This window comes from Schistocerca piceifrons, chromosome X (assembly GCF_021461385.2).
Source record: "Schistocerca piceifrons isolate TAMUIC-IGC-003096 chromosome X, iqSchPice1.1, whole genome shotgun sequence".
NCBI lineage: Eukaryota > Metazoa > Arthropoda > Insecta > Orthoptera > Acrididae > Schistocerca > Schistocerca piceifrons.
In genome coordinates, this window is record NC_060149.1 from 433,497,531 (window position 1) to 433,511,451 (window position 13,921).

The following is a 13,921-nucleotide window of genomic DNA, read 5'->3' on the forward strand; positions in this document are numbered from 1 at the left end:
CGCCCTCGCAGATAAGTGATTTAAAGTTATTGCTTTACATCCAATCGTTGATCTGTGTTGTGTTTGGCGTACCTCATGGAACAGTCACGATAATATGCAATATAATATTCACCTTATTCTCATTGTTGTTACTTGGGTGTGCCTTTTGATGGTGCTGAGATGGATACGGGTTGTGAAGTGTGGGTGAATTTGCTGTCGTCATGAGAACCATTTTGCCATGTAGACAGTGTCGGGATGTCGCTCGTGTCTTGCCATCTGCTGCGTGGGTCGGCTGGTGCTGTGCGTCTGAATGGGGACAGTAGGCGCGACCTGCACCACTGGGACTGGCGCAGCGGCGCGCTTGCTGGTCCATGTGTACACAACACGGCGCGCGGTGGGGCAGACGCGTCTGCAGGCGCGAAAAATGTTGGCTGGCTGGGTGGGGGAGCTGCCGCTGGTATTACTGGGCACTGGCGGCGGAGCAGCTGACACGTGACACGCATGTTTCCGTGCACCAATAGTAGCACGGCATCATTTACCTTCCACCGCGACAATTTCTTGACATGTTAAATCCAACTCTTCTCATTTCCTTTTTATTACCCTTCATTTGGCAAAATCTGGGTAAACTTTGACTGTAGCCTTGCGATGAGCTCTGCATTAAATGCGTGTAGCATGAGTGTAGGAGTGTCTGTATCATGATTATCGTCATTGCCCTTATGAAGCCCTCCACAGTGAAGACATTTATAGACTTCCTACGATACTAATTACGTCCGTGTATAAATCTCAAACAGATCAGACACTGAAAAGCGGATGGTACAAAGCTCTTCACACGGCATCTTACTCCATGGATGGCAATGTAGTCTGGTCTTTTTTGGTACTTCACTGTCATTAAAAATACTGGAACAGGCCTTTTTGAAATATTCCCTCGTACTGTATTTCGTGACAATGTTGACTGGAATACTCTGTTTCAAATTCTAAAGGTGGCAGGGGTAAAATACAGGGAGCGAAAGGCTATTTACAATTTGTACAGAAACCAGAAGGTAGTTATAAGAGTGGAGTGGCATGAAAGGGAAGCAGTGGTTGGGAAGGGAGTGAGACAGGGTTGTAGCCTCTCCCCGATGTTATTCAGTCTGTATATTCAGCAAGCAGTAAAGGAAACAAAAGAAAAATTCAGAGAAGGTATTAAAATCCATGAAGAAGAAATAAAAACTTTGAGGTTCGCCGATGACATTGTAATTCTGTCAGAGACAGTAAAGGACTTGGAAGAGCAGTTGAACTGAATGGACAGTGTCTTGAAAGGAGGATATAAGATGAATATCAACAAAAGCAAAACAAGGATAATGGAATGTAGTCGAATTAAGTCGGGTGATGCTGAAGGAATTAGATTAGTAAATGAGACACTTAAAGTAGTATAGGAGTTTTGCTATTTGGGGAACAAAATAACTGATGATGGTCGCAGTCGAGAAGATATAAAATGTAGACTGGCAATGGCAAGGAAAGCGTTTCTGAAGAAGAGAAATTTGTTAACATCGAGTATAGATTTAAGTGTCAGGAAGTCGTTTCTGGAAGTATTTGTATGGAGTGTAGCCATGTATGGAAGTGAAACATGGACGATAAATAGTTTGGACAAGAAGAGAATAAAAGCTTTCGAAATATGGTGCTACAGAAGAATGCTGAAGATTAGATGGGTAGATCACATAACTAATGATGAAGTATTGAATAGAATTGGGGAGAAGAGGAGTTTGTGGCACAACTTGACAAGAAGAAGGGACCGGTTGCTAGGACATGTTCTGAGGCAACAAGGGATCACAAATTTAGCATTGGAGGGCAGCGTGGAGTGTAAAAATCGTAGAGGGAGACCAAGAGATGAATACACTAAGCAGATTCAGAAGGATGTAGGTCGCAGTAAGTACTGGGAGATGAAGAACCTTGCACAGGATAGGATAGCACGGAGAACTGCATCAAACCAGTCTAAGGACTGAAGACCACAACTACAACTACAACAAACTGTATTACGTTTGTTGTAACGTTTCACATTGACTACAGATTCGCTGCCTTGGATAATATGAAAAATTTCTTCCACATCTTGGATGATACCTTGCTCTGTCGCCAAAAGGACGAAGTATAAGACTCTATGTTACTACACTGAAAAATATTGCCTCCGATCTAAAGCATCAGCAACTTCACCAGAACACTTTTCTTCTTTTCGCGATTGAAGCTTGCCTATACTGTGTTTATGATACACTGAGGTGACAAAAGTCATGTGATACGTCCTAATACCGTGTCGGATCTCTTTTTTCCCGGCATAGTGCTGCAACTCGACGAGGCATGGACTCAACAAGTCGTTGGAAGTCCCCAGCAGAAATATTCATCCATGCTATCTCTATAGCCGTTCATAATTGCCTAAGTGTTGCCGGTGCAGAATTTTGCGCACGAGCTGACCTCTCGATTATGTCCCTTAAACGTTCTGTGAATCGCCAAATCATTCGTTCGAATTGTCCTGAATGTTTTTGGAATTTGGAAATTTGTAGTAAGGTCTTATGGGACCAAACTGCTGAGGACGTCGGTCCCTATGCTTACACACTACTTAATCTAACTTAAACTAACTTACACTAAGGACAACACACACACACACCATGCCCGAGGGAGGACTCGAACCTCCGACGGGGGGAACCACGCGGACCGTGACGGAGTGTTCTTCAAACCTGTCGCGAACAATTGTGACCTGGTGACATGGCGGACTGTCATCGTTGTTTGGGAACATGTAATCCATGAAGGGCTGTGGATGGTCTCCAAGTAGCTGAACGTAACCATTTGCAGTCAATGATCGGTTCAATTGGACCAGAGGACCCAGTCCATTCCATGTAAATACAGTCCACATTGTTGTGGAGCCACCACCAGCTTGCACTGTGTACTGTTGACAACTCGGGTCCATAGCTTCGTGGGGCCAGAGCCAAACTCTAACCCTACCGTCGGTTCTTACTAACTGAAATCGGGACTGATCTGACCAGGCCACGGATTTCCAGTCGTCTAGGCTCCAACTGATATGGTCGCGAGCCCAGGAGAGGCGCTGCAGGCGATGTCGTGCTGTTAGCAAAAGCACTCGCGTCGGTCGTCTGCTGCCTTAGCTCTTTAACGACAAATTTCGCCACACTGTCCTAACAGATACGTTCGTCATGCGTCTCATATTGATTTCTGTGGTTCTTTCACGCGCTATTGCTTATCTGTTGGCAGTGTCAACTCTATGCAAACGCCACTGCTCTTGGTCGTCAAGTGAAGGCTGTCGGCTGCGGGGTTGTCCGTTGTGAGAGGTAATACCTGAAATGTGGTACTCTCAGCACACTCTTGACATTGTGAATGTCGGAATGTCGATTTTCCCAAAGATTTCCGAAATGGAATGTCTCTTGCGTCTGGCCCCAACAACCATTCCGAGTTCGGAGACTGCTAATTACTGTTGTGCAGCCATAATCACGTCGGAAACCTTATCACATGAATCACCCAAGTACAAACGACAGCTCCGCCAATGGACTGCCTTTCTATACCTTATGTACGCGATACTACCGCAATCTAAATACATGTGCATATCGCCATCCCGTGACTTAGTCACCTCAGTGTAAGGGCTGCGTCTTGAGACATCTAATTTTGTGAAAGAATCGCCCGGACCTTCATGTTAGCCATGTTTATTCTTTAATAAATGTTTGTGCTGTTTAAATGAAATCCATTTTAAAATGACGCAAGCTGGGGAGCAGAAGCAAGCATGTGAAACAACCAGGCGGAAGCCGCAGTGCACAAAGCCTCTGTTTCACAGAGGAAGACCGCACTGCAGTTCCTTCTCTAAATCCTCGCACGAACGAAAAAATGGCTGACATCGAAATAAGTGTCCAAGGAACAGAAAAGCAACTGAAATCACTCAACAGAGGAAAGTCCACTGGACCTGACGGGATACCAATTCGATTCTACACAGAGTACGCGAAAGAACTTGCCCCCCCCCCCCCTTCTAATAGCCGTGTACCGCAAGTCTCTACAGGAACGGAAGGTTCCAAATGATTAGAAAAGAGCACAGCTAGTTCCAGTTTTCAAGAAGGGTCGTTGAGCAGATGCGCAAAACTATAGGCCTATATCTCTGACATCGATCTGTTGTAGAATTTTAGAACACGTTTTTTGTTCGCGTATCATGTCATTTCTGGAAACCCAGAATCTACTCTGTAGGAATCAACAAGGATTCTGGAAACAGCGATCGAGTGAGATCCAACTCGCTTTATTTGTTCATGAGACCCAGAAAATATTAGATACAGGCTCCCAGGAAGATGCCATTTTCCTTGACTTCTGGAAGGCGTTCGATACAGTTCCGCACTGTCGTCTGATAAACAAAGTAAGAGCCTACGGAATATCAGACCAGCTGCGTGGCTGGATTGAAGAGTTTTTAGCAAACAGAACACAGCATGTTGTTCTCAATGGAGAGATGTCTACAGAAGTTAAAGTAACCTCTGGCGTGTCACAGAGGAGTGTTATGGGACCATTGCTTTTCACAGTATATGTAAATGACCCAATAGATAGTGTCGGAAATTACATGCGGCTTTTCGCGGATGATGCTGTAGTATACAGAGAAGTTGCAGCATTAGAAAATTGTAGCGAAATGCAGGAAGATCTGCAGCGGATAGGCACTTGATGCAGGGAGTGGCAACTGACACTTAACATAGACAAATGTAATGTATTGTGAATACATAGAAAGAAGTCTCCTGTATTGTGTGATTATATGATAGCGGAACAAACACTGGTAGCAGTTACTTCTGTAAAATATGTGGGAGTTTGCGTACGGAACGATTTGAAGTGGAATGATCACATAATATTAATTGTTGGTAAGGCAGGTGCCAGGTTGAGATTCATTGGGATAGTCCTTAGAAAATGTAGTCCATCAACAAAGGAGGTGGCTTACAAAACACTCGTTCGACCTATACCTGAGTATTGCTCATCAGTGTGGGATCCGTACCAGGTCGGGTTGACAGAGGAGACAGAGAAGATCCAAAGTAGAGCGGCGCGTTTCGTCACAGAGTTATTTGGTAAGCATGATAGAGTTATCGAGATGTTTAGCAAACTCAAGTGGCAGACTCTTCAAGAGAGGCGCTCTGCATCGCGGTGTAGCTTGCTGTCCAGGTTTCGAGAGGGTGCGTTTCTGGATGAGGTATCGAACATATTGCTTCCCCCTACTTATACCTCCCGAGGAGATCACGAATGTAAAATTAGAGAGATTCGAGCGCGCACGGAGGCTTTCCGGCAGTCGTTCTTCCCGCGAACCATACGCGACTGGAACAGGAAAGGGAGGTAATGACAGTGGCACGTAAAGTGCCCTCCGCCACACACCGTTGAGTGGCTTGCGGAGTATAAATGTAGATGTAGATGTAGATGTTGTGTCATCTTCCGCCAGTGCTTGGGATAAGATGCCAACTACTAAACAGACCCAGTTTCATGAATATTGTCTCGTTCATTATAATTATATATGTTGCAGAATGAACGTAAAACAATTCAAATCGACATACTGCTGTTGTTGTTGTTGTGGTCTTCAGTCCAGAGACTGGTTTGATGCAGCTCTCCATGCTACTCTATCCTGTGCAAGCTTCTTCATCTCCCAGTACCTACTGCAACCTGCATCATTCTGAATCTGTTTAGTGTATTCATCTCTTGGTCTCCCTCTACAATTTTTACTCTCCGCGCTGCCCTCCAATACTAAATTGGTGATCCCTTGATGCCTCAGAATATGTCCCACCAACCGGTCCCTTCTTCTAGTCAAGTTGTGCCACAAATTTCCTTCTCCCCACTTCTAGTCAACACCTCCTCATTAGTTATGTGATCTACCCATCTAATCTTCAGCATTCTTCTGTAATCGACACACTAAATATGTTATTTTGTAAGATAGGAACATTAATAATCTATAGAAGTCGCCAGATTAGTGTAAATAATGCCATAAACTGAACATATCTTGATTAATAATCATTCTAGAAACACATTGTTTATGTATGTGTTTAATTAGTTATTCATTATGCCTTAAAACAGAGCATAGGGAGAACGCATGAGCGTAAAACTCAACTTGCAGCTCGGTCAGAAGAGGATCTGCAAAAGGCTTGTGAAGTAGTGAACAATGGCTCAATGAAATTACGGGATGCAGCAAAACATTTGAAATACTGTACAAAACATTAAAGCTGCGTCTTGAGACATCTAATTTTGTGAAAGAATCGCCAAGACCTTCATGTTAGCTATGTTTATCCTTTAATAAATGTTTGTGCTGTTTAAAAGAAATCCGTTTTAAAATATTCTTTACAATTATTTACAGGCTATCTCGGAACAGAACATGAGAAAAGGAGCAGACATCCGACGTTTGACCTGTTGATTTGCCTAAAAGAATAATATAACCCTCCACTTCAACAAACAAACGAAAATCGCTGGCTTCGACTAAATGGTTCAAATGGCTCTGAGCACCATGGGACTTAACTTCTGAGGTCATGAGTCCCCTAGAACGTAGAACTACTTAAGCCTAACTAACCTAAGGACATCACACACATCAATGCCCGAGGCAGGATTCGAACCTGCGACCGTAGCGGTCGGCCGGCCGGAGTGGCCGTGCGGTTCTGGGCGCTACAGTCTGGAGCCGAGCGACCGCTACGGTCGCAGGTTCGAATCCTGCCTCTGGCATGGATGTGTGTGATGTCTTTAGGTTAGTTAGGTTTAATTAGTTCTAAGTTGTAGGCGACTGATGACCTCAGAAGTTAAGTCGCGTAGTGCTCAGAGCCATTTTGAACCGTAGCGGTCGCGCGGTTCCAGACTGAAGCGCCTAAAACCGCTCGGCCACTCCGGCCGGCGGCTACGACTAGCTGCAGTCATTTCGGAGAAGACATCCTGAGGTAACTGTGCGAACGGCGCAAGGAATTTCGATGGCAAGGGGGTTGGGAATGAACGGCGCCGAAATTGGAAACTACTTCACTCTGCTACTGCAAGTTTTTTTTTTTTTTTTGGTCGTCAGTCTACTGACTGGTTTGAAGCGGCCCGCCACGAATTCCTTTCCTGTGCTAACCTCTTCATCTCAGAGTAGCACTTGCAACCTACGTCCTCAATTATTTGCTTGACGTATTCCAATCTCTGTCTTCCTCTACAGTTTTTGCCCTCTACAGCTCCCTCTAGTACCATGGAAGTCATTCCCTCATGTCTTAGCAGATGTCCTATCATCCTGTCCCTTCTCCTTATCAGTGTTTTCCACATATTCCTGTCCTCTCCGATTCTGCGTAGAACCTCCTCATTCCTTACCTTATCAGTCCACCTAATTTTGAACATTCGTCTGTAGCACCACATCTCAAATGCTTCGATTCTCTTCTGTTCCAGTTTTCCCACAGTCCATGTTTCACTACTATACAATGCTGTACTCCAGACGTACATCCTCAGAAATTTCTTCTTCAAATTAAGGCCGGTATTTGATATTAGTAGACTTCTCTTGGCCAGAAATGCCTTTTTTGCCATAGCGAGTCTGCTTTTGATGTCCTCCTTGCTCCGTCCGTCATTGGTTATTTTACTGCCTAGGTAGCAGAATTCCTTAACTTCATTGACTTCATGACCATCAATCCTGATGTTAAGTTTCTCGCTGTTCTCATTTCTACTACTTCTCATTACCTTCGTCTTTCTCCGATTTACTGCAAGTATGTGACGAAAATGGCTTTGCGGGACATCCAAGCAAGATTTACAAAATGGCTGAATGTGGTCTGCAGTTGAATAATGATCCATGGAATGTTTTTGCAATGAAAGGTTCCCGTGATGTTCCTGATGTCACCTCAGCAGAGATGGATTAGACCATCACCGTAGTGGCATGTTCCAATGCAGAAGGAAGATTTCTGCCTCTATACTGGATTTTTAAAGGTAAAAGAAAGAAGGTCGAGTTTGAAAATGGTATGCCACCGGGTTCCGTCTTTCAGATGAACCAAGAATCATTGTATGTCAATTCAAATGTCTTCATTCATTGGCTGAGGACACACTTTGTCCCACAGAAAAAGCCTGGGAAGGTGCTCCTTATTTTAGATGGTCACAGAACACATTTTCGTCTTGTTTCTGTACTGGATTTCAAATGGTTCAAATGGCGCTGAGCACTATGCGACTTAACTTCTGAGGTCATCAGTCGCCTAGAACTTAGAACTAATTAAACCTAACTAACCTAAGGACATCACACGCATCCATGCCCGAGGCAGGATTCGAACCTGCGACCCTAGCGGTCGCCCGGTTCCAGACTGTAGCGCCTAGAACCGCTCGGCCACTCCGGCCGGCCTACTGGGTTTCGTATCCGAACACAAAGTGATACTGCTGTGCCTCCCAAGTCACGCGACTTGTTTCAAGCCACTGAATACATTTTGACAGCAGGCCCTAAACGACTGGATCCATTCTTACCCGGGCCGCAGATTCAGCAGACTTCATTATGGGTTTTTGTTGAACGCTGCGTGGAATAGGGCAGCCACTCTTGGAAATAGCAGCGTGGGATTTTGTGCAAGTATAATTTATCCATAAGATCCACAAAACATTACAGAACATGCGGTTACCATTTCTGACAATATGAAAGGGAATTTGACTGACAACCACGAACTTAATGCCCCTCCGGCAGTAGCTACAAAAAGCAGCAGTGGTGTTACAATTTCCTTTAGGGAAATTAGTCCTATCCCCAGATCGCAGTCAACCAAGCAAACTAGAAGAAAGAAGCAAACTGCAGAAGTCCTTACGACGGTGGAGAAACGGGAGGTGTTGAGATGAAAGGTTGCTCCGACGGCAAAGAAAGGGAGAAAAATACCGCAGAAGAGAAAGAGGAAGGACAGTTAATCTTCAGCATTCTCCGCTCTCGAGGAGGACGATGATACTTGTATTGTGTGTAAGGGATATCTTTATGACAAAACGTGCTCAAAATGCGACCGGGTTCAGTGCAAGAAATGGTTACATGAAATCTGCAGCAAGGACAATTTGCACTGCAGTAAATGCTGAACAGAAAGCTTGGAAATAAATGTACTATTCCCTGTCTCCCCCAGCCCCCCTCTCTCCCTCCCCTCCCCTCCCAGTGATAAATAATGGATACTGTGCAGTGTACCTTTTATGTTGAAATAAATTTTGTAATTTTGTCCGTCACATTTGTCATTTTAAGATATGTTGCGTCTTCCCCCATATTAATTGGCAACTTCCCCAGATGGTGGGGGCCGACCGTGGTGACCGAGCGGTTCTAGACGCTCAGTCCAGAACCGTGCGACTGCTACGGTCGCAGGTTCGAATCCTGCCTCGGGCATGGATGTGTGTGATGTCCTTAGGTTAGTTAGGTTTAAGTAGTTCTAAGTTCTAGGGGATTTATGACCCATTTGAACATGGTGGGGGAACATGCCAGTTTTGTTGCCCTCCAGGTAAATGTATACTTCTCAGTTTGACATTTCATTAACCACACTAATATATCTGTGATTACTAGTTTAAAAACCGACCAGGGCGTTGATATGTTTGGTGTTTTTGTCCATCACTTATTTTTGATAGTAAACTGACATAAGTGTTACGTATTGCATCTTCCCTCGAGTTGCCTTATATTTGTTTATGCCTTTACACTCAATATGTAGTAGTTTATCAAAAAAAAAAAATGGTTCAAATGCCTCTGAGCACTATGGGACTTAACATCTATGGTCATCAGTCCCCTAGAACTTAGAACTACTTAAACCTAACTAACCTAAGGACAGCACACAACACCCAGCCATCACGAGGCAGAGAAAATCCCTGACCCCGCCGGGAATCGAACCCGGGAACCCGGGCGTGGGAAGCGAGAACGCTACCGCACGACCACGAGATGCGGGCAGTAGTTTATCCAAATGAAGTCTGAATTGGGCATTGGCGCGGCTCGGACCTGTTGTCCCGGCCGCGAGAGGCAGTGTTTACAAGACTGATACTCGCGCCTGTTTTTGTCTGAATAGATTGCCATGGCACACAATTTTAGAAAGACTATGATCCAATTTACGTTTAACAGCGACTACTCCGGACCCAAGGCTTTTGAAATAGAGCGTGTTTTGAGGGAAAAATTTCGTTTACCTGCTACAGACCAAGTTGGGATACATCTATCCATTGTAAGCAGGACAATGTACATCTAGATGACCGATGAAGCTGCATGTGAAAGAACTATCGCCGCTGCTCAAAGGGGATTTAAATTTCGACACTCTGATGGTCATATCAATAATGTAACAGTAGCTTCTTCAGGCCTGGGAGTGATGGGCATTCGGAACGGTACTCAATTATACGTCTGAACGATGGGCGAGTTTTAGCCCGTGCTAAACGGCGTCCGACAGGTGCGGATCGTTCTTAACAAACGTATCTCTTCATATTTATATACTGGAGGATTTCAAGCTATTGTGATTTACGATGGCCAGCCGCGGGCATGTTTTGACTGTGGTGGAGAAGGACGTATCAGCTCGGAGCGTGACACGGACGTGTTGATGCGAGAGGGGACGGAGTTAGGGGAGCAGGGAGGTGACACAGAGGATGCCCCTACACCCACCTCACTGCAGATGAGGGAGGAACCTTCCGCACCCTTACAAGTAACACGCGGCGTGGAAGTGGTGGTCGAGACTGTGGCGGCAGCAACGGGCCAACGAGCGCCCAATGATAATAGTGAGGCGTCACCTACGGTGGCAGAAAGCAAGGCGCGCAAACAACAATCACCGAAACGTCGCAAAAAGCGCCGCCATATTTCGGGTAACACGTCCTTCCCTAATTTAGGGGACACGGAAGTTCTTCGAGCCGAAGAGACGTCTGGCATTAAACATGTGCCTTTAGAGGAACGTTGAAAGTATTCCTTCAGATGGTGGCTGGGTGTCCTACTTTTTAGACGGTCCCTCTTCATTGACACCGACTGACCTGGCACTGCCGACGGAGGATCAGCGGCAGAGTCCCAGCAGCCACATCGAAATGCAGCAGAGGGTGTTTCTGGGATTGTTGACCAATGTGACTGGGCGGGATTTTTGACCAACGTGACTGGGCGGAACAAGTCGAAGGGCTACCGGAATTGGCACCCCCACTTGATTATGGTTCACTTGCTGGACGCATACACAGAACGGAAGCAGTGGAGGGAAGCCCGTTGGCGGGCAATCCTCTGAGCACGAATAGTGGAGTAAAACCTTTGGAGTCTACAATGACATGATATGAGCACGACGACGGCAACGAACCAACCATATAAGCTGGGAACAGTAAAAATTAACACTGTATGATCGCTTGAAAAACTGTCACTTTTCTGGGACACGATTTACGCCACGGACGTGGATATTCTGCTGTGCAGGAAACCTGCAATGCTGCCTTTCCAGTCGCGCGTGGTTACAAGACTTACCTAGCGCCGACTCCAGACGTAGGACGTGGCCCAGTGATACTAGTCGCGGAAGGGATTCCAGTGTGTGGCCTCAGCTATCTCCCTTCGGCCCGTGGTTTGGCGATGACAGTGAACGGCATTCGTATTGTCGACATCTATGCATCCTCCATGTCTGACAATCGACAGGCGCGAGCGCAGTTATATTCAGAGGAGACTGCGCCCCTATTTTATGACAGATGTAATTACATCTTCGTAGGAGGGGATTTTAATCGTGTTCTCACACCGAAGAATCAAACCCCGAATTTTAACCTCTGCTATGCATTGTACCCGACCTGCCGAGACGCGGCACTAATGGACCCGTCAGCAAAGATCGATGGGAGGCGTGAGGGCTACAGGTTTTTTACTAGCCACTCAGCGAGCAGAATGGATTGGATTTATGTTTTTGATGGGTTACGAGATCACATGTTGGCTGCTGAACGTTGAGCCCACAGCTATTACGGATCACTTTCCATATTTATGCACGTTCACCCTCCCACGGCAGCGGGTCTGGTGGAGCCGTAGTTTGTGGAAACTTAATTCATCCTTATTGGTGGATCCTGAATGTCGCCAGCGGATCGAAAAAGCGTGGCAGACATCCATTCGTCCTCTCCCGATGCACCGTATCGTTCTTAGATGGTGGCGGTACGGAGAACTCTCATAACTTATGGCAAGGAAAAAGCGAGATGGCTCCGAGATACACTTGAATACTACTACATGGTGCTTCGTGACCTGTCCTCCAGGGCTCCATCTCCCGAGTGTCAAGCGGAAGTCCATCGCATTCAGGCGTGCATTTTATCGATCACAAGACGTCAATTGGACGGAATTTCGATCCGTGGTCGGCGCTTGGACAGAGTCGATAGAGAACGTATTTCCGTACATCATGCGTCCAGGGGACATGCGCGTAATTGCCAATCCTTGATCACAGTGCTCCATGATGGGAATGATCAGCCCTTGACGCCACAACAGGATATTGCTGCTGGTTCCTGGAGCATCATCGTGTCCTTTTCACTGGGAAGCCGAGGGACGATCGGATAGGATAATAGATTTTGTGACAGATGCAAACGGGGATGGATGGTACGTATGCAGAGGGGTTATTGGAACCCCTCACGGAAGATGACATACGGATGACACTCACGAAGAGTGCGGTGCATAAATCTCCTGGGCCAGATGGGTTGACACTCGAATTTTATCGCGAATTTGTAGATCTCTTGATGTCCCAAGAGAACAACATCTGGGAGGAGCCGTATAAACTTCAGACTGAACGTATGAAGACTACTCAACTATTATCAACACTGAAGAAACCAGATGGTACTACTACAAGAGGCTGGAGATGCACAGCACAGTACCTCTTCAACAAACTACTTCCTGACGATGACCACACTCAGGACAAGCAACTTCACACCGTCCTTCGCAGACTACTTTATGACAAATATGAAAACGAAAGTATCACCATCCCCTTCGCTCAAGAGGAAGTTCCGCTGGCAATAGACAAAATAAAGAAGAAAAAGGCTCCGGGCCCTGATGGCATCCACCCCGAAACCATCAAACAAGCTGATCCACTTATCGTACCATATCTGACAGACTTGCTGAATGATGCTCTACCAGAAAGACGAATACCAAACATAAAGAAGATGGGCAATGCAGTTATAATCAAGAAAGGGGAGGACAAAGAGCCGACTTACCCTAAGACAGCCAGACCAATATGCCTCGTTAACATTCTGGTAAAGGTACAGGAGAGATTGCTGTGCGACACTCTTCAGTCGCACCGGCAGCTCTTCAGCCTTAGTCCACATCAGTTTGGTTTTCGACCACATAAATCCATCGAAAACGCGGTAAATAGGGCCATAGAAATGACACAGACAATACATGACAAATACATAGTAGCAATCCTAATTGACATAATTGGTGCTTTCGACAACCTTTGGTGGCCGGCGCTGTTTCCAAGGCTTAGACTCTTAGAGAGATGAATGTTCCACTGGCTCTATACAACAGCCTTAGACATTATTGTAAGAACAGGATAGTGGAATGGAAAAGTGGTCGACGAAAGGTTATACTTAGGGTAACAAAGGGTTGTCCGCAAGGATCTATATGCGGACCGAGTTTCTGGTACATAGCCATAGAACCACTACTGAATGCACTAGAAGACGACGACCTGGCTAACGGGGTGATTGTTTAGGCCGATGACCTTACGGTCATGGTATGTGCAAACTCAAGGCCCAAATCAGAGAGTAAAGCCACGTGGCTCCTCGCGTTCATCGTGAATGGTTCAGGAACAACAAACTCTCAATAACAAGAAACAAAACTGTTTACCTACATCTAAGAGGTACGCTGAAAAGTAATCAAATTATGAAGTTAAACAACACATCTATAAAAAGAAAAGCTGTGACAAGATACCTTGGTATTTATATTGACGAACATTTACACTTTAACAAACATGGCAGACTGACAATTAACAAAACGACGAAACTGATCCATAAACTTGCAAGACTGAACACTATAAGATACAGACTACCCCTAAGACAAGGAGGACATATTACACAGCACTCTTTGAGACAATAA